This window comes from Pristis pectinata, chromosome 22, assembly GCF_009764475.1.
Source record: "Pristis pectinata isolate sPriPec2 chromosome 22, sPriPec2.1.pri, whole genome shotgun sequence".
Taxonomy (NCBI): Eukaryota; Metazoa; Chordata; class Chondrichthyes; order Rhinopristiformes; family Pristidae; genus Pristis; species Pristis pectinata.
Window position 1 is genome coordinate 33,106,522 of NC_067426.1, and position 21,682 is coordinate 33,128,203.

The 21,682-nt window shown below is 40.5% G+C and overlaps 1 protein-coding gene across 3 annotated transcripts in view; it reads right to left on the bottom strand.

Annotated features, from left to right (window-relative positions):
* Positions 1–1,992: 1,992 nt before the first annotated feature.
* Positions 1,993–21,682, bottom strand: part of LOC127581597 (KH domain-containing, RNA-binding, signal transduction-associated protein 2-like) — a 46,137-nt gene continuing 26,447 nt past the window's right edge. The window contains exon 11 of one of the 3 annotated variants that reach the window (XR_007957974.1): positions 1,993–2,250. The gene's annotated coding sequence lies outside the window, so the exon portion shown is untranslated. Of the gene's footprint in view, positions 2,251–11,473; positions 12,171–21,682 lie in introns of those variants that run through there. The other 2 variants (XR_007957975.1, XR_007957973.1) reach the window with 2 other exon arrangements.

Genomic DNA, 21,682 nt, shown 5'->3' on the forward strand with positions numbered 1-21,682 from the left:
AGTGTATGATTTCAGAGGCTTCCCTGATATAAGCAGCATCAAGAATGACACTGTTTCCCTGGCAGTGAGCAGGCATTGAAATGGGAGTTGAGGAGGTTCTCACCTCACATGCTGAGGAACATACAACCGAGGACATTTAAGAGCTAATGAAGAAGAGGCAGCAGCTGAGACAGAAGGTTAAAATCAGGAGCTTTCAAGATATCTTAGTGTGAAAATATTACAGGATTTCTCTTCTGAAATAGAACAGGCTTTCCCAATGATCCCAAAACAGAATGTAGTATGAAGGTTTTCCGTAGCATTGAGCTAAACATTCATTGTTACTAGCAATTGTATGAAAAAATTTGACACTAAACCATCAGCATCTGCCTCCACCAGACCAGTGCTTAACACATTGACAAAAATTGAAAAAAATATAGATACTGGAAACCCAATACAAATAGAAAATGCTGGAAAAACTCAGCAGGTCAGTTGACATCTGTAGGAGGAGAAACAGGGTTAATGTTTCAGGCCAGAGACAAAACATCTCCAACCTGAAACACCAACTGTTTTGTTTTAAAAAACGGATGTGACCTGACCTATCACATCTATATCATCTAACGCTAGAGCTAGCTGCCTTATCTGACTTGTACTCCTCTACCATTTAAAATGTAGATCATTTGCCCACATTTGCTGTCTAAAATGTAGCACTTTATGCATTTACAACAGCATTTTGGTGCTGTTTTGTTTTTATATTAGGTTACAAAATATCTTAGTGCGAGGTACAAAGCCATTTCTCTAAATAGAAAAATTGAAAGCTATCTCCCACTATATGAAGTTTTGTACAACAAGGGCACTCAAGGGAGATGTGTACATATCTAACTGGTTTTCATTTATATTGAATATGATTCCACCACACTGCATTACTGCAGTCCAGATCATTCTGGATGCAAGTAGGCCCCTCATTTGCTGCTCCTACTTGCCCAATATTTTAAATTCACAACTTCAAGTTTTTGATGTACTTACCAGGGGAAACACTTTTGCTGGGTTTGATCCATCAAATTCCTCTAGCTCTACCATGTCTCTCCATAATGCTCCCATTTCTCCAACATCTCCACATAACTGAATTCACCCATCCATGGCAACGTTCTGGTAATGATTCTTTATACCCTCTCCAAGGATTTGAGATTCTTCCCAAAGCACATGACTCTGAACTGCACACACTAATCCAGCCCTAGCCATGTTAGCTTTAGTATGATTTCCATGTTTGATGCTCCAATTATGAAGCCATACACACCATACACTTAATCACCTATTCCACTCCACCGCATTTCAAAGATGTGAAAATATACATGAAAAATCAAAAACTGCAGCAGATACTGGAAATCTGATAAAGGCAGAAAATGCTGGAAAAACTCAGGTCAGGCAGCATCTCTGATAAAAGAAACAGTTTAACATTATGACCGGAAAAACTAACAATTTCTCTTTCCGCAGATGCTGCCTGAGCTGCTGAGTTTTTCCAACATTTTCTGCAAATATACATCTTCAGATCCTTCTGCCCTTGCAGCCAGCTCAATAGAACACAAATTATACGACATATGCATGTTTCTTCTGCAGTGTTTCACTGACAGCAACACCTCATTGTACTCTACCTTAGATTCAATTTGAAGCCACAGTACACTGTGCTATTGATACCACAGAGCACATTTACAGCTGCCCAATGGAGAAGAATTTCTAAGCATATTCCCCTTTAATACCAGCATCATTTTCCAAGCAAATCTGTTATGTCTTCCATTATCAAATGCCTCTGGAAGTCCTTGTGCAACATTTACTGCACTACCTTCATCACCAGACTACTTAAAGATCTGTCATTTTCTTTAGACATGATTACCTTTTCAAAAGTTTGTTCTAGCCTTTTTTCCAACTTAGAATTAACTTTGTTCTCAACAATGGTCTCTAAAATCACTGATGTCAGACCAATTGCAGTTATCAGCTCTCTCATGCATTGTAAGTCTCTATTTATGCACCACCTTTACAAACGTCCCAGTTTACACTGCCCTGCCTCATTCCGCTTATAAAAATGTATTTGGCGAGAGGATGTTAGTGATTTAAGAACAAGGGATAATTATGAAGCAATGCCACTTTGAAGCTGTACAATGTTGGAGTTCAGGAGCTCACTTCACAGTGTATCAGTTGATGCAGGTCTAAATCCAGGCAAGAGATGAACAGCGTCATGTCCAGATGAGGGGATTCCTCTGGCTCTGTTCACAAAGCCTGAAAGACAAATGAAGCAGTTACAAGCACTTTCACATTAATTATCTCATGATCATGCGAACATTTTCAACAAAATAACTTCTCTGCAAGGGAGCTAGAAGTAAGGTGTTCCAGCTCTAATGCCCACATTAATCCTTTTCCAGAATTCAACATTCAAATACCCAATGCAGGTCAGAGTTCCCCTTGAAAGGTCAGCCTACACAGCTGGTCACAGACCACTGTCTAAAATTTATGATAGCAGCAACCTGGATTTTGGAAGTGCAACACAATTTCAAAATTTGATGACTGTGATATACATTAAATATCAAGAAATAATGAGGGAAAACATAGGACATATGTTATGTGTACATAGAATCATAGAACAGTACAGCACAATACAGGCCCTTCGGCCCACCATGTTGTGCCGACCTTTAAACCACACCTAAGACCATCTAACCCCTTCCTCCCACATATCCCTCTATTTTAAATTCCTCCATATGCTTATCCAGCAATCTCTTGAACTTGACCAATGTACCTGCCTCCACCACTGCCCCAGGCAGCGCATTCCATGCCCCAACCACTCTCTGGGTGAAAAACCTCCCTCTGATATCTCCCTTGGACTTCCCACCCACTACCTTAAAGTCATGCACTCTTGTACTGAGCATTGGTGCCCTGGGAAAGAGGCACTGGCTGTCCACTCTATTTATTCTTCTTAATATTTTGTATACCTCTATCATGTCTCCTCTCATCCTCCTTCTCTCCAATGAGTAAAGCCCTAGCTCCCTTAGTCTTTCCTCATAATCCATACTCTCCAAACCAGGCAGCATCCTGGCAAATCTCCTCTGCACCCTTTCCAACGCTTCCACATCCTTCCTATACTGAGGTGACCAGAACTGGACACAGTACTCCAAGTGTGGTCTAACCAGAGTTTTGTAGAGCTGCATCATTACCTCGCGGCTCTTAAACTCGATCCCATGACTTATGAATGCTAACATCCCATAAGCTTTCTTAACTACCCTATCCACCTGTGAGGCTACTTTCAGGGATCTGTGGATATGAACCCCTAGATCTCTCTGCTCCTCCACACCACCCAGAATCCTGCCATTAACTTTGTACTCCGCCTTGGAGTACTACCACATCACACTTCTCCAGATTGAACTTCTCAGCCCAGCTCTGCATCTTATCAATGTCCCTCTGCAATCTTTGACAGTCCTCCACACTATCCACACCACCACCAACCTTTGTGTCATCTGCAAACTTGCCAACGCACCCTTCTACCTCCTCATCCAAGTCATTAATAAAATATCACGAATAGTAGAGGTCACAGAACTGATCTTTGTGGGACACTGCTAGTCACAGCCCTCCAATCTGAATGCACTCCCTCCACCACAACCCTCTGCTTTCTACAGGCAAGCCAATTCTGGATCCAAACAGCCATGCCTACTTAGTTCCATTGAGTCTGATGTGCCATTTAATGACTTACAGTTTCAAACTTCTATCACCTTTTGTTCGTAGAAATGTTTAACTTTATTCCTGAAAATCCTGGCTCCAAATTCTAGATTATTCCCACTCGTCCTCTTGAAAACTTTAATTACATCATTTTTTATTCTTCCAAAATCCAGGGAAAACAAGCCTAGTTTGTGTACTATTTTGTTTCAACTCAACATTTCGAGCAGAGCCATCATCCTGATTAATCCACATGGCAAGCCTTCCATGGCCAAGCATCCTTCTTAAAGTGAGATATCCAAAACTAGTCACTATGCTCCTGGTGTAGCCTGACCAGGGCTTTGTATAGTTGCAGCCAAACTTCTAAACTCTTGTATTCTAATCACTCTTGCCTTAATAAATTCCTTAGCTAAAAAGTCTTTATTTCCCTGGTTTCTATCTCTTATCTTTCTGAATTTGAGTGACATGGTCAACCTTCTGACATATAGGAAAGACTCTTAAATGGAGAAAATGTGGGAAGATTATAGTTAGGGCATGTGCAATGTTTTAACCTGCTACTCCACAACTCTGGAAACGGTTAGTTTTTTGTTGTTGTAATTAGGTCACATGCTCCAGTCTAGAGCCAAGGGGTCAGGCTCAGAGGTTAATACAAGGCATCACAGACTGACAGCCATAAAATTGCAAAAGAGCTTTAGTTCATTTATATAAAGATATAATTCAAAAGCAGTTGTTGTTGAACTTGTACTCAAATTCCATTAAACCATATGGTGTCCATAGCACAATTCTGGTTTCCATATGACGAAAACATAATGAGACACTGGAGAAGATGCAGAGCATTTATCAGAATGATACCAGAAATTAGTTATTAAGACCAGAAAAAGCTAGGACTCTTTCCTCTTAAAGACAAAAATCAGAGGGCAATCTGAGAGGGCACTTCAAAATTTATGTAATGGTTTGATAATGTAGTAGACAGAGGCTTGAACTTGTGGGGAAAGCATATCAAGGGATAATCACTAATAAATTCGATGGGAATTTAAGAACACTCTTAGGCTAAAGAAGTTGTTTAAACCACTTTGAACTGGTTAAGGCATTTAGCACTGAAACCATAAAGCAGAAGCTGGATATATGAGGGAGAAAGGACTAATGGAGTAAGACAGCTGGTGTTTATGCTCATGACCAGCACAGACTTTTGGGCCAAATTTTTTTGGCTTGCTTCAGTATTGCAAGCTCAATAATGACAGAGCACAGGATCTCATACTCAAGTTTCTTTGTAGACATTGTGCTGGCAGACGCTGGATGTAAAGCCTCCTGGTCATCCCATGCTGCAGTTTGGTTTGCACTCACTCATCTAAGCTCTCAGCTTCCAGTGTAAACCCAAGGATACAAAAGGCATAAGGCAATTCATAGACCAATGCACACTTACCAGCTCACAGCTGGCAGTTCTCCTCCTCCAATCCAAGTCAAAAGTTCACTTGTCTTGTCACCTCTCACACGCACGCACGCACTCAATCCGGCAGTTCACTGATCAACATCTTCACTTGCACACAAAGGCCTACAATTTGATCCACTCACAGAATCAACATGTTCACAGCTCAGCCAGTGATACTCTGGTGTTACCACCAACACATGCATCAGCCAGGATGATATAAATTCCCCTATTTCTTCCACACATGAAATCTCATACATCCAGCTGAACAAATGATGCAGCTTCAGGCTAGCATCTCATCCATAAAAGGCCCCTCCAGCAGTGCAGCGCTCTCTTAAAACTGTTATGGAGTTTCAATAAATCAATCTCTTTGAAGGACAAAGCAAGTGGGGGGAGTGTGAAATGGCCAACTCGATGTTCAATGGTGTAAACGCTACTAGCCAGATTACATTGTTTCATCTTAAGTGTGACAATTGGTAGGGAGTATGAGTTAAAGTGGAATAAAATGAAGGTATAGACTTGAACTGAAAATCCCCTTCCTTGGTAACTTCCAAACAGTAACAGGATATGCAGAGTGGTCCTGGTGTGTAGCCAAGCGTGAAAGCATCTGGCTATCTGCTCCTCAGTTTATGGCGTTTGCCTCTTCTGTCCACAAGATGCCCTCTTCTCAGTTCATTCGGTCCCTGCCCCATCCTTCCCACTGAGCTCAGTCTGTACTAGTAGTCCATTTTGTTCCAAGGGAATTTGCTGTCAATAGTATTCAAAATTTAGCAGCTTCCAAGTGTAAGACACAAAACATTTAGGCTTTGGTTTTACCCTGCATCTGACAGTGGGTATCTTGCAGAAACAGACAGACCTATCTCTCTACACTGCCCATCCTCCCACATAGCACCATGAGGCGAGAAAAGACACATGATCCACATACTGCTGGCTAACCATGAATGTTTAACACTAATGGAAGGCTTATTACACCAAGGCAACACAGCCCAAGGATCACATCATACAATCCAATACCTGGACTCCTTTGGCTATTAAGCTCAGTCGTCAGCTAAAAATACACCAACACAAATAGTAGCGGAACTTAACAGAGAAAATACAAAACTGATATAATGAGCCAACAAAAGAAAAGACCCAAAAGATTCTCCTGTGAAAGAATGGAACCACTAAGATAATTACAGTAATTGCCAGCTTTTCCTGAGAACAGATCTAAAGCCCTGGGTTGTTGCAGGATGTCTTTGCAATAATAGGAAGAATACTACTGTCCCACAGTGATCAGTTTAAATTCAAGTCTGGCAGCATCTGACAAAGAAATTCCAGCTGCTGTTACTCACAAGGTTTAGTAGGGTTCCGCTTGCACCAAAGAAATTGTTGGGAAAATAAACCAGATTTTATTATTTTGAAATAAAAAAATTAGTCCCAGTAAAAATGATCAGCAGAGAGCAGCATGCAATATCAGATAAGAAATAAATTTGTTTACAATGGCTGCCCTGGTTACATACATACTCAGTTTGAAAATGACATCATGGTTAATTCCAACATCAATTAGTTTGGGTAAGAAATTTTTGCTGAGACAACAGGATTTCACGTATCAAAATAACTCATCTTCTCGTGGTTTCATCACTTTTAACATGTTCCAAAACATTTACAGGCAGTGAAGTAGTTTCTAAAAATGCCATTATGGCTGCAACATGAAAGATGACAGCCATTGCACATAAACAGTAATGTAATGATAACAAAGTAATCTGTTTTAGTTATATTGAGGGATAAAGTTGGCCAGGACTCCATGCAGAACTTGTCTGTTCTCTCAAATATAGCACCGGATCCTCCACAGTGAGAAAAGATGACAGAAATCTCACTTTAATTCCAATGAAAGATCAACAATTTGAAGCATTAGCTCCAATCCTCTCTCTACAGATGTTACCCGAACTGCTGAGAATTTCCTGTTCTTATTACAGATTTCCAGCATCTACAACTTCTTTTTCTTTTGGACTAGATCTTTCATATACATCTGGGAGTGGAAGAAGGAAGAAAGAAAGAAGTCTGACAGGGCCTCACATGAAGGTCTCAACCAAGAAATAACAAGCTAATTTTTCCATTAAGAGAGCACACAGATCTATTTCCAAAAACAGATGTCAACCTTAGTGGGTAGCATATACAGCCAAATCAGAAGGTTGTGCATTCAAATACACAATTCAGGCCATCACTCAATGTTACATTCCCTCAATTCTGCATTCATCACAGAAGCCATCATAAGTCATGTTCCAAATAGGAACCAATGATATACGAATGATATTATAACTGGATGTCCCACCCACTTCCTTAGGTCTAGCTGCTATAGAGAAAGTGCAGTCAACACTCACCAGATTTGTTCACAAGAAGAGATTGAGCAGGCTAGGCCTCATCACCTGCAGGGAATACTCATTAAAACATACAAATATTTAGAGACCTGGACAGGTGGATACAGGGAGAATGTCTCCCCTGACTGAGGAGTCTATAATGAAGGGTCACAGTTTAATACTATGGGGTAAGCCATTTAGAACACATGGAGCGTTCAGAAAGTTTGAGTAGGTAACCATCAGCCAGGTTAAGATGCAGAAATCCTTCAAGACTGTGGCGCTCTCAAATCAGTTGAATGCCAATGAGGGAGAATGTCTTGCACAGAGATTTTGGGGTAGGGGAAGTACAGACAAATAACTGCACCAGAATGATGTGAAAAGGGGTGGAGGTGATTGGTACAGCAGAGAGTAAAATGTGGCAATTTGTCTGCTGAGGACACAAGCTTTTACTCCTTCAAGTCCCAGATGGTATGCTACACCCTCCAGAGCCAAAGTTGAAGACAGTGGGAGCAGAACACAAAGCAGCAAATTCAGGGAACAGTCAGCAGCTCAGACAGTATTTGTGAAAAGAGAAAAAGAGTTAATGTTTCGAGTTGATGATCATGCTTCTGGGTGAAGAGCATTCTGTGGGGCAAAGGGAAGTCATATATCCATAAGTCATGTTCCACATAGAAACCACTGATGTACGAATGACATTGGTTGAAATCACACAAAGGATTTCAGGAGGAAAAAAGGATGTCAAAGGCCAAATTCTCTACACTACTCCCAGTGCCATGCTCAAGTGAGTACTGGAATAGTAAGACAGCTTGGAGCTTGTTTGGAAACACTGTGGAGTGGGGAGGATGGGAGGCAATGTGGGCAAAGTTCTAGGTAGCTAACTTGTGTAAAAAAAAGGAACATAAAGTTCCAGTTGTGTTGAGATTTGTTCTTTTAGGAAGGATAACTGGTGCTTCTGGGTGGATTTAAAATTAATTGGAGGTGAAATGGGGTAGAACAAAACATCTAAAGGAGAAACAGGATGCTAAGGAAACAGGTAGAAACAAAGCACCAGGGTAAACAGAAGTGATATTCATGGGGTATGGGAGGAAGGGGCAATTCCATTGAATTAAAAATTGCTACACCAGTGGGAGGGGATGATGTGATGAGGGGGGGTCAGAGACAAATCTTTACGGTTAGGATAAAGGAGCATCTGTGGAGTTGTGCTACTGGCTATCTCCTGTAGGCTACAGAATGGGAAGGAGATAAAGATGCAAATTTATAGAAATGTATTGTATCCATCCACGTGCTGCCAATGTTCTTCAGTGGTAGAGGTTGTGAGGTTTGGGAAGTGCTGTCAAGTGTCTAGGCTGCTAGCTGTAAATGGTACTGAAGAACAAGAAAGTAGGAGTAGGACTCCAGTCATATGCACAAAGGAAGAGGATGAACACTTAGGTGATGGATGGAGTGTTAAGTACACCATTTTGTCCTGCAGTCAAGCTTCTTGAGCCGTAGGATCTGCACTCTTCCAGGCAAAGGTGGGCTGAAGGGCCTGGTTGTATGCTGTATCTCTATGACTGAATGACAAATGGAGAGTATTCCCTTAACACTTCTGATTTCTGGTTGGTCAGGAAGTGGAGCACCTGCAGGATACCCAGCCTCTGAACCATTTCAGTAGACAGAATATTTATATGGCTGCTCAACCTGAGTTTACGGGTCAATGCTGACTTACCAGGATGTTTACAGCAAGAGATTCTGTGATGTCAATGCCACCAGATGTCAAGAATAGATGGCTAGACTTTTTGTTGATGGCCATTGCCTGGTAATTATGTGGCATGAATGTTGCTTGTCACATTATCAGTCCATGCCTTATTGTCTAGATCTTACTGCACATCTCAAGTTACAAATGGAGTTGAACAATGTGCTATCAGCAAATATCCCCACTTAACTTAATGATGGGAAGTTATAGACATGGTCTAGGACAATGCCTGATGAACTCCTCCAGCAATGCCCCAGAGATTGGATGGTTGACCTCCAACGACAACTTTCCTTTGTGTGAGATGCAACTCCAACCAATGGAAGCTCACTGACTCGTTTTACCTAGAACAAGGCTGTAAGCTGCAGGAGTAACTGGTCATGGTAAAAACCAAACTTACACAGATAATTGATGAAACCTCAGCGTCCTCCATCATTTATTGATGATGGGGCAGCTATTAGCCGCTCTGAATCCCTTGACAGTGGTTTCAACATATTGTTGGGTAGACTCTAGTGTTGCAGTTGTATTCGAACTGTTTGGCTTAAGGAATTGCTCATTCTGAGCACCAGTCTTCAAATCTACAGCCAGGATACCAATATCAATCTTTGCCATATTCTGTGCTCCCACTATGTTAGAGGGAATTGAAGTGACTAAAAACTGAGATGGTGGGGAAATCAGAGGAACAAAATAGATTGTACTCTTGTCACTTCTGGCTGAGGATACTTGCCAATTCTACTGCCTGGATTTTAAGCATTCACATGCTGATCATCAAGAAAGGGCATGTTCTTGTAGCTGCCTCCTATTAATTATCCACAAGACTAGATGTAGAATTGCAGAATTTTGGTTGTGGGATAGCTTAATTATGTTTAATGCGTGCTGCCTTTGATATTTAGCATACAATAGGACCAACTTTGGTGGACGATACCTCATTCTCAGGTATTGTTCCTTTATCCATTTCTCATTGATTCCCTACCTTGATGGTCATGGCAAAGGGAGGGATATGTCAGGTTGCAGATTGTGATGGAATATAAGTTTGGTGCTGTTGATTCCTCTGGTGCAAGTATGAACTTTCCTCCCATCAGTTTGCTCATTGCCTGCCTCAAACTCTGACAGCTGTCTTTCAGAACCTTCACTCATGGTACTACTGAGCCAGTCTTGGGAACTATGTAGTCATGCTCCTAGTGTAAATTCTGTGCTCTTCATATTGTTTCTTCAAAATATTGTTCAATTCATAGGAGGACTGACTTGGCTGAGGCAGGGAATTTGCTTGTCCTTACAGCAAGCGACAGGTCTCTCATGTAGCACAGTCTACCAGGTAGCAGTGATTTCTGCCCTCCTACGTGGTTCTGAGACCTACATAAAGGCATCTCAAGGCACTAGAAAGATACCAACACCATCTCTGCAAGATATTCCAAGTTCACTGGAAGGATAAGCAAACAAATATCAATCACACCACCTCCAGGCCTTAGATGCACTCAGTTGGCTACTTTGGGTGGGCCACTTCACTGATGGTGAAGTGCCTAGCATCATATTCCTGACACGAACACACTATTTGGAGCTCTATTATGGATAGAGTTCACTAGACAGGCAGAAGATTAAAGAATAGGCTCAAAGTCTGCTTGGAGAAATGCAAAATCCCCAGACTCCTAGCCCACGACTGCTCAAGATGGAGGAGGAATATTCTGGATGGAGAAGCTGAAGGCTAGGTATTGGGAGCACACAGAAGCCCCATGGCAGAGCACATCACAAACTATCTAATCACCTCATCTGTGGAAGTGTATGGTTTGCACAGAAAGATCACAGTGAGAGCTCCTCAATCCACAAAACTAGGATGGAAGTCAGTCATCCTCAATCATGAAGGACTGCCCGAGAACAAAACCAAGACCATACAAGACAAAAGCAAAACCATACTCCCCCTCACGGGTATATCACTATACTGTTGTCCCTGGTGGGATTGTACAGATCCAGGAATTGTGATGGAGTGAGCTGACATACAAATTGCAAGGTCTGATTTTGCTAGCACTACACCATCAGACTGTCCCGTGCCTAATCTGTGGGATAGCTCAACTAATTTAGGCACCAGTTATTAGATGTGCAAGATTAACAGAGCTATGAGTAAGTGTTCCATGTCAGAACCCAGTGCCAGCTCAATATAAGGAGGCCCATTTGGTTTCATTCTCATGTTTCACTGTTACCATTTTCAGACCATTGAATAGATAATAAACTATTATCCTAATTTGAAACTGTTCCCCCGTAAAAAGTAAAAGAGGAACAAAATGAAATAAGTAGCACATCCAGATTCTTCAAGGTAACAGGTCAGGAAGTGTTTAATCATTTCTTAAAACACCTTAATCAGAATCAGGTTTATTATCACCAACTTAGATGATGTGAAATCTGTTGTTTTGCAGCAGCAGTAGTACACTGCAAACAAAATTACTATAAATCACAAAAATAAAGTGCAAATCAAAAGGAGACAGTGTTCATGAAATCCGATGGCAGAGGGGAAGCAGCTGTTTCTATATTGAGTGTGGGTCTTCAGGCTCCTGTACCTCCTCCCCAATAGTAGTAATGAGAAGAGGGCATGTTCTGGATGGTGAGGGTCTTAAGTGATTCTTGAGACACCACTTCTTGAAGATGGCCTCTACAATGGGGAGGGTTGTGCCTGTGATGGAACTGGCTGAGTCAACAACCCTCTGCAGCCTCTTGTGATCCTGTGCCATACTAGGTTGTCATGCAACCAGTCACCATCCTCTCTATTGTACATTTATAGAAATTTGCAAATCTTTGGTGATATATCATATCTACTCAGACTCCCAATGAAGTAGAGCCGCTGGCGTGCCTTTGATGCATTCACAATGTGTTGATTCCAGGTTAGATCCTCCGTGACGTTGATGCCCAGGAACTTGAAACTGCTCACCCTTTCCACCGCCGACTCCTCAATGAGCACTGGTATGTGTTCTCCCAACTTCCCCTTCCTGAAGTCCACAATCAGTCAATTCCTCTAAGACAGACAATTGAATCTTGTTGTACCATTGCCAGTCAATGCACTTCAGATCATAACAATTCACTGCGAGAAAGTTCCCCATGTCACCTCTTTTGATAACAGTCTTGTATCTGCTTTCCATTTTTAATTATTCTGGCATTTGAAACCATTTCTATTTACTTCACCTGGATCCTTTAGTCTTCCCTCAACTTTCCCTACTTCATCTGCATAACTGGAGTACCACATTCCTAGAACTCTTCCAGTTAAATTTTCTGCAAGTTCTCCAAGACCTTTAGATCCCATTGTAGCCACTGATAATAAAAATTCAGCATGATTTTGAACAGCGTTTGTAAACAGAATCCCATCCTGTCACCTTCAGATTTATATGGCCCCTCCTTGCTCTTCCTAACAAAATATTTCACTTCAATCTCTTCTGCATTAAGCTTATTCTACACGTGTATACCCATTCCACCAGCCTTGTATGTTTTGAAGTTTTTGAGCTCATTATTTGGTAGACTAAATAATGAGCACCTGCAAATTTTGCCCTTGTACACCCACGTCCAAACTATTATTATATCAAGATAAGTGTGCTCAGTTTCCATCCTTGAAGGACACCACTTCAAGCCTTTCTCCAGTTACTTACTACTTGTTTTCAGTCAAAGCCAAATCCATAATGTTGCCACTATCTTTTGTTATATGCATTCCACTTTTGATGAGCCAATTATTAAATGCCTAGTTAAGAGCACATACAGTAAAACTTCAATAATCCAGTACACTTTAAGATTTAATAGAACTGGATTTGGAGATTTTCTGGACCATTGGATATTATTTCTGTTGATACCTCACACTTTCAATTCACTTTAAAACATTACAATATGATAAATTGCCCAGTGGCCCCAATGAGTTTAAAGGGAGCACGGTAAAATGTTATTCTGGTGAGTCAGATGTTGAACCACTAGGATTTCAAAATAGCAGGTTAACAGAGTTTCAATGTATCAAGCACACCTTCCCCAAACCTTTGTAACTTCAAGTCATTTTGGCACAATTTACAAATCTGTGCTGGTTCCATCAATACATACTTGTCCACAAACAATAATTTGGATCATTTCAAGCAGCTTCCTCCTCAAAGATTAGACGGTCTGACCTGATGCAGCTGCCTTTGTACTTGCATCCTCTTAAGCAATGACATAATATTGGGAATTCTCTAGTCCTCTGGCACCATCCCCACATCTGATAACAATTAGAAGATTATGCCCAACATAAAATACATTCTCCAACCTTCCCTTAGAAGCTCAAGATGAATTCCATTTCGACTTCAATCTGCTTTTAAGCACCGCCAGTCATTCTAATGGTTTCCATCAGTATACAACCTTAGTACCTACAACTTGTTTTTTTTTAAAATAAGGGATATACTATCCCTGGTTGTCATTTAAAACCTGTGTGTGGATCTGCTCTGATTAATTGGAGAAACAGTGGAGAAGAATCTGTATTCTGCCTGAAATCCAGCATTTTTCAGATACAAATCTCATCTAGCTCCAATGCCAGTTGATATGAAAATAATTTTCAAACTGTTGTGCCCCTAATGCCTCTGCTATTGTTGAATATGCCACGAGTATACAAAATAAGGTAGATGAGCTTACAGCACAGTTAGAAATTGGCAGGTATGACATTGTGGGTATCACAGAGTCGTGGTTGAAAAAAAATCACATCTGGGAGCTAAACATCCAAGGATACATATCCTATCAAAAAAGATACAGGTGGGCAGAGGGCTGGAGTGGCTATGTTGGTTAAAAAGTGAAATCAAACCCTTAGAAAATGACATAGGATCAGAAGACGTAGAATCCTTGTGGGTAGAGTTAAGAAACTTCAAGGGTAAAATGACCCTGTTGGGAGTTATATACAGGCCTCCAAATAGTAGCCAGGATGTGGGGTACAAATTACAACAGGGAAAAGATGAGATTTGTATCTGGAAAAGGAATGTAAGAAAGATAATGTTACAGTGATCATGGGGGACTTAAATATGCAGGTACACCGGGGAAAAAAACCAGGTTGGTACTGGATCCCAAGAGAAGGAATTTGTAGAATGCCTGTGAGATGGCTTTTTAGAGCAGCTTGTGGTCGAACCCACAAGGGAAACAAGTAATTCTGGATTTGGTGGTGTGCAATGAATGAGATTTGATTAGGGAGCTTAAGGTAAAGGAACCCATAGAAGGCAGTGATCATAATATGATAGAATTCACCCTGCAATTTGAGAGGGAGAAGCTAAAATCAGGTGTATCAGTGGTGAGTAAAAGGTAGCTACAGAGGCGTGAAAGAAGAGCTGGCCAAAGTTGATTGGAATGGAACCCTAGCAGGGATGATGGTAGAGATGGCAGGAGTTTGAGTGTAATTCAGAAGACACACACACACAAAATCAGTTCATCCCAAAGAAGCAGCATTCTAAAAAGGGAGGATGAGGCAACCATGGCCAACAAGGGCACAACAATATTGCAAAAGAGAGGGCACACAATATTGCAAAAATTAGCAAGAAACTATGGGATTGGGAAGCAAATAAAAACAAACAGAAGGCAACTAAAAAAGCAATAAGGGGAGAAAAGATGACATATGAAGGTAAGCTAGCCAACAATAAGAGTTTTCTCAGATATATAAAGAGAGACGAGAGTGGACATCGGACCACTGGAGAATGACACTGGAGAGGTAGTAATGGGGAACAAAAAAAATGGCAGACGAACTGAATAAGCATTTTGCGTCAGTCTTCACAATGGAAGACACCAGCAGCATGCCAGAAATTCAAGCGAGTCAGGGTGCAGAGGCGAGTGTAATTGCTATAACCAAGGAGAAGGTACTTGGGAAGCTGAAAGGTCTGAAGGTGGACATCACCTGGATCAGATGAACTATACACCAGGGTCTTGAAAGAGGTAGCTGAAGAGATTGTGGAGGCATTAGTAGTGATCTTTCAAAAATCACCAGAATCAGGAATGGATCCCAAGGACTGGAAAATTGCAAATGTCACTTCACTTTTTAAAGGGAGGGAGGCAAAAGCCAGGAAATTATAGGCCAGTTAGCTTGACTTCAGTGGTTGGTAAGATTTTTTTTTTAAAAAGAGTCCATTAAGGATGAGGTTTCGGGGTACTTGAAAGTACACGATAAAATAGGCCAAAGTCAGCATGGTTTCCTTAAGGAGAGATCTTGCCTGACAAATCTGCTGGAATTCTTTGTCTACCCTGCTTGTTACTTCCTCAAAGGAGTGTCAGTGGATGCTGTTTACTTGAATTTTCAGAAGTCCTTTGACAAGGTGCCACACAAGGCTGCTAAAGAAAGGAGCCCATGGTTTAAATGAAAAGGTACTCGCATGGATAGACAATTGGCTGACTGGCAGAGGGGGAAATAAAGGGGGCCCTTCTGGTTGGCTACCGGTGACTAGTGGTGTTTTGCAGGGGTCAGTGTTGGGTCCGCTACTTTTCACGTTATATGTTAATGATCTGGATGACAGAATTGATGGCTTTGTAGCCAGGTTTGCACCAGATACAAAGATAGGTGGAGGGGCAGGTAGCGTTGAGGAAGCAGGGTGTCTGCAGAAAGATTTGGACAGATTGGGAGCATGAGCAAAGAAGTGGCAGATGGAATACAGTGTAGGGAAGTGTATGGTCATGCACTTTGGTAGAAGGAATAAAGGAGTTGACTATTTTCTAAACGGGGAATGAATTCAGAAAATCGGAGCTGCAAAGGGACTTGGGAGTCCTAGTGCAGGATTCCCTAAAGGTTAACTTGCAGGTTGAGTTGGTAGTAAGGAAGGCAAATGCAGTGTTAGCATTCATTTCATGAGGACTAAAATATAAAAGGAGGTAATGCTGAGGCTTTATAAGGTGTTGATCAGACCACATTTGGAGTATTGTGAGCAGTTTTGGGCCCCATATCCAAGGATGGATGTGCTGGCACTGGAAAGGGTCCAGAGGAGATTTACAAGAATAATCCCAGGAATGGAAGGGTTAACATACAAGGAACATTTGATGGCTCTGGGCCTGTACTCGCTGGAGTTTAGAAGGATGAGGAAGGATCTCATTGAAACCTACCAAATATTGAAAGGCCTGGATCAAGTGGATGTTTCCCATAGTGGGAGAGTCTAGGACCAGAGGGCAGAATAGAAGGATGTCCCTTTAGAACAGATGAGGAGCAATTTCTTTAGCCAGAGGGTGGTCAATCTGTGGAATTCATCGCCACAGACAACTGTGGAGGCCAAGTCATTGAGTATGTTTAAAGCAGAGGTTGATAGGTTCTTGATTAGAAAATGCATCAAAGGTTGCAGGGAGATTGCAGAATAAGGTTGAGGGGGAAAAATAAATCAGCCATGACCGAATAGCAGAGCAGACTCGATGGGCTGAATGGCCTAATTCTGCTCCTATGTCTTATGAGAATAAGCAATTCAGACAGTCAATATGCTGCCTTTGGCCCACCATCCAAGCTCCACTGATACAATCCAAAAATCCTTTGAAATTTCTCAATTGCAAATATTGATAGAATTCAGTAAACCAACTTGTATTTACTCTTCAAAGTAATAGGACTTACAGCCCATTAGGTATACAGCAATTATAACACTTAATATGTACAAGATTGATCAGAGCCAAATCCTTCAATATTTGTTCAACACTTACCCAGTACGCAAAATGCACCATGTCATGATTGTACTTATGGCTGCTCATTAAAGTTAACTGTAATGGTAACTATTTTGTCAATGACCACCACCACAGTTTTACCTCTCACTCAGTGAAAATCTTCAAGATCTCCATCTGCCTCCCTGATGGTTATGGGCCTGCTTATATTAAAGCAAAAGCTCTAACCTTTAATTTGGTTTGATAAATAGGTCATTGGATTGTCATTATTTAATTCAACAGTTACTCATACAAATTGACTTGGACTTCCTTATTGAACAGATTAAAGGCTTACTGCTCCTACGGCATAATATCAGATTTCAAGACAGTCCATCTAATTCAAAAGTATTAGCCCGTTTTCCTTTTTAAAAGATGCAATGGTGCCTGCCTCAAACTCCCAAAAACAATTAACAATCCCTGTAGAGATTTCCCCATCTTTGACTTGCCGGTCTGTGTTCTGCTCAACTTCAAAATGTCACAAGTAATCTTTAATTTCCCCTGAATTTAATGCTTCTGTATCAGGGATTACCATCTAATAAGAGGTCTCAGTCACCACATCACCCTTGTAGTATAAGCAGCTTTGGAAGGAATTCTAGATATCATCATGTAACTCTTATAGATGACTATTTTCAGTTGTTCGAAACTGTTAGAGTATAGGCCAAGTGTAAATGTGCAGTGTTGTAATATAGCCTGGGAAAGAATGAAGAAATACAGTCGTTAGCAAATAAAACTGAGGTGGAAATATATAATTGAATCAAAATGCAGAATTTACATTTATAAAACATCCTAAATGAACTTAGAACCCAGGCAGCAAATATAAAATATATACAAAAACTGCAGCCTACAACAACTCCAAGGGAAGCAGATTACGATAGTCACCGATTTCATGGTTATGGCAGAAGTACTTTTCAAATCTATCCTGAAATGACTGAGCTCTAAAATCTCGTGCGTCTCTCCAAAAACACTTACCGTGCTAACAGATTCATCCAGAAATTATATTAAAAGCTTCTCAATAGTGAATGCACTTATTAACAAATAAAAATCGACAGTGCAGGGAAATTATTTGGCAATAGAGTAATATCTTTAGGTTAATTACCCTTTGAAAGATAGGTATTTGAAAGAATTCACAAACTAAAGTTTTGCAGCATGGGCAAGAAATGCTCATCAACAAGAAATGTATGCCATTGTATCTTAGGCCTTTGAGGAAAATAAAACCCTGATGGTGGCATTAAGATTTGAGACCAAGAGAAAGTTCGTATCTCAGACATGAGGTTTCTGAATCAAGGAACACTCGATGGATGCAAATTGAAATAGGAAATGTAAGGTGATAGAATTGTGGAATAGCTTACTGACAGGGCAAGTACAACAGAACAAGGTGGATTTCGTAGAAGTTCAGGTAACTGTTAGAAAAGGGCACAAAGCAATATTTGTTATAAATCGTAAGGTGGAAACTGATGGGGATTAGATAACAAGATGCATGCATGCCAGGTGAGTTCAAGCAAAAAAAAATTAAGATTTAAATAATCGTAGGTATTCTAAAAAGATGATATTCTAATTTGCACGTTAGAGCACTGTCTCAAATCAATTGAGAGAGAGAAATAGCCAGTCTGTATAACTGAGTGACATGCCAAGCAGTCCTTGTTGGAGACATTGGCCAACGTGGAAAGCTTCACCACATGGCAATGTGATGCAACCAAATTCACGGGAGACACAAGCGACTGCAGATGCTGGACTCTGAAGCAACAAAATCTGTTGGAGAACTCAGCGGGTTGAGCAGCGTCTGTGGGAGGAAAGGAACTGTCAAAAGTTTGAGGTCAAAAAATTGACCCAAAATGTCAACAATTCCTTTCCTCCTACAGACGCTGCTCAACCTGAGTTCCTCCAGCAGATAGTTTGTTGCTTGACATCTGGCCTATTCACATTTCCCTGAATGACTGCCCTCAGATCCAAATTCCAATACAGATTCCAGGCAGGATCTCTGCCTGCAACATTAGAGGAACTTCCCTCTTTCCCCAACACCAAGTTTACCTCACTTAAATTTCAGTAGCTGAACTGAATTCATATACCACCTAAACCTTGATATAAACAAAGCTTCCCACAGTAACTCACAGAACGAATTGATTGGTTTCATTTGAGAATATCTGGCTGAAATTCAAGACATGAATTACACCGCTCAGCTCAAAAAGCCTCATGGATGGGATGAAATAAACATTGTTGCAAGCATTTATGGCAGATCAATAAACATCACGAATATCAAACATAATTCTTGTGGAATTTTAAAAGGAGTTACTGCTTGCTTGTGCTTGAAATTCTAGAATGAGATAGGGATGGGCCCTGCATCACTGGACACAAATTGATTACAGTTGGAGTTCAGCATTTGATGGTGCTGCAGCTGGGCTCACCTCAAAAAAGGTACAAGCCACAACTTTTCCTTAAAGAGCCTTGGTCTGAAGCCAAAAATTAAACCAATAATAATTGCATCTATTGCAATCAGCTCAGCCTTGAATTACATCAATTTGCTGTGGTACCCAGACAAAATTGGGTGTGTAAAATTTGTTGTCCCAATCTTCCTGTAATGGTGCACTCTTTCACCCACTATTGTTTTCTACAAGATGCAATGTCGATTACAAATGATAATTACAAATGTATAGCTGATTGACAATGATAAAAACAGAATACCACTCATTATCCCAGACCAGCTTTGCTGACCGTTCTTCAACATTTTACAGTACAAATCCAAATTCAATTAATTCCTTAAGTTATTGCATTGTCAAATACTAAGACCAAAAACTGTTTTCATTTCTAATTTGACAAACACCAGAGTACAAGATTTTTCTCTCAACATCTCATCAGATCTTTCTTTTATTGACCTTTAATACACACAAAATGCAGCAGTACAAAGAACTCAACATGACTGTTTACAAAGTCTTATCTACTTTTATATTGTCTTTAACAAAAGATCTGAGCTCCAAGGAATCTCCACATTTTCCACTTGCTAAAGAGGACAGATTAATCTTTCTAAACACACGCAGCATCCTTCTACTCCCCAGCAGCAGCCGCCTGTGATCTAACATGATACAATTTTTCCATATATTGTTAATCACAGGACAGAAAACATCCTTACAAAGAAAAGCAGTTATTTCTTGCCTCATTGTCCTGGAGTGAAATGATGTACTAGTAATCAGGACATACATTTCTGAAAAACAATATAATTCACCATATAATCTCCTGTGCTTTAAACAATATCCTACTTAAAGAGCTTTTGTGCAAAGATGCAAATGTTGTAATGTTCAGCAATCTACTGAAGATATGATGACAGATGGTCCTTCAATAGTACCTTGTTCAGTGGTTTACACACTTGCTACAGCAATAATCAGTTATTGACCACATGGGCTTGGTTATCTTTAAGGGAAAAAGGTCAGAGAAACCACGCTACACATTATTGCCACACAGTTTAATAAAACACAGCATCCTTAATTCAAAATGCTCCAGGTTACTACATAGTACCTGAATATACTAGTTTAAAAAAAACAAGCAGGCAATTGCTGCTACTTAGGTGCAAGCTTCAAAGGATTGAGAATTCAATTCTTTTATCAGTAGAAAAATACCAAACTATTAGAGGTAGAATGCATGTTTTCTGAACCAAGACTACACTCCTCAAACTTGGTAAGAGGTAGGAAAGGTTTCTGAAAAACAAAGGTTCAACTGCATGAGTAAGAGCAATAACAGGAAAAACAAAACTGAAATAGAGCAGTGTGGATGGTCTGCAAGTGTAAACCCACTTAGGTTGGGTAGCAACATTTCATTGGAATAAGGGCAGTATGTGCTGTATTCCCAAGCAACAATTATATCAAGGCTGGGTTTCCTAATTTAATGCCATTATGTTAAACAGACCATTTGCAAGACTGCAGAATAAAACTAAAAGTTGAGGATTAGATTGGACAGCTCCTTGGGCCTTCTCCACAATCCAATAAAACCATGACTGATCTAATCATGTCCTGAACATCACCTTTGTGCCAGTTCCCAATAACTTTCAACTCTCCATGCAGTCAAAATAGGCTCGACCTCCATTACTCTGGGTAGAGAAATCAAAAGAATCACAACTCTTAAATTTTAGTCTTAAAGGGCAACTCCTTATTCGGAAACCAGAACTTGGGTTCTGCATTCCCTCATGAGTGGAAATACCCTCATACCATCTACCCTGTCAAGCTCCCCTTTGAATCCCATGTTCATCAAGAGGAATCATAACTCAAATTCCAGCTTGTCCTTGTATATCAATCTTATCATCCCAGGGATCAATGTAGTAAATCTTTTCTAACTACTAATATATTGCACCTTAAAACTATACACAGTACTTTAGATGTGGTCTCACCAATATCCTGCATGCAACAAAACATCCCCATTTCTCTCCTTGATTACCAAGTTAATATGCAAGTAAAACATACAAGAACATCCACATCCCCGTGTACAGCAGCATTTTCTACTCTCTCCACTTAAAAAAAGTGTTATGTCTTTCTATACTCCTTATCAAAGTGGACAAACCCAATTTCCCTACATTGCATGCCACATGTAAAACTTTGGTGAGTTACTGATCTACGTACATCGCTCTGCACTCTGTCCTCCTCACATCTTGCTTTCCCACCTACGATATCAGAAAGTTTGGCCACAACACACTCCGTTCAAAGTTGTTAATACAGACAAAGCTTCACGAAAGGAAAGGAAAGAAACGGGTAAGCTGACAATTCTTGTCACAACTTGCCAACCTCAATGAGCCATTTACTGCAAGTTTGCCAATCTTCTCTGTGCTAGTATGTTAACTCCAACACTGAGCACTATGCATTTTTAAAGAGCACACTTCATTGAATGACATCAATTTTCAGA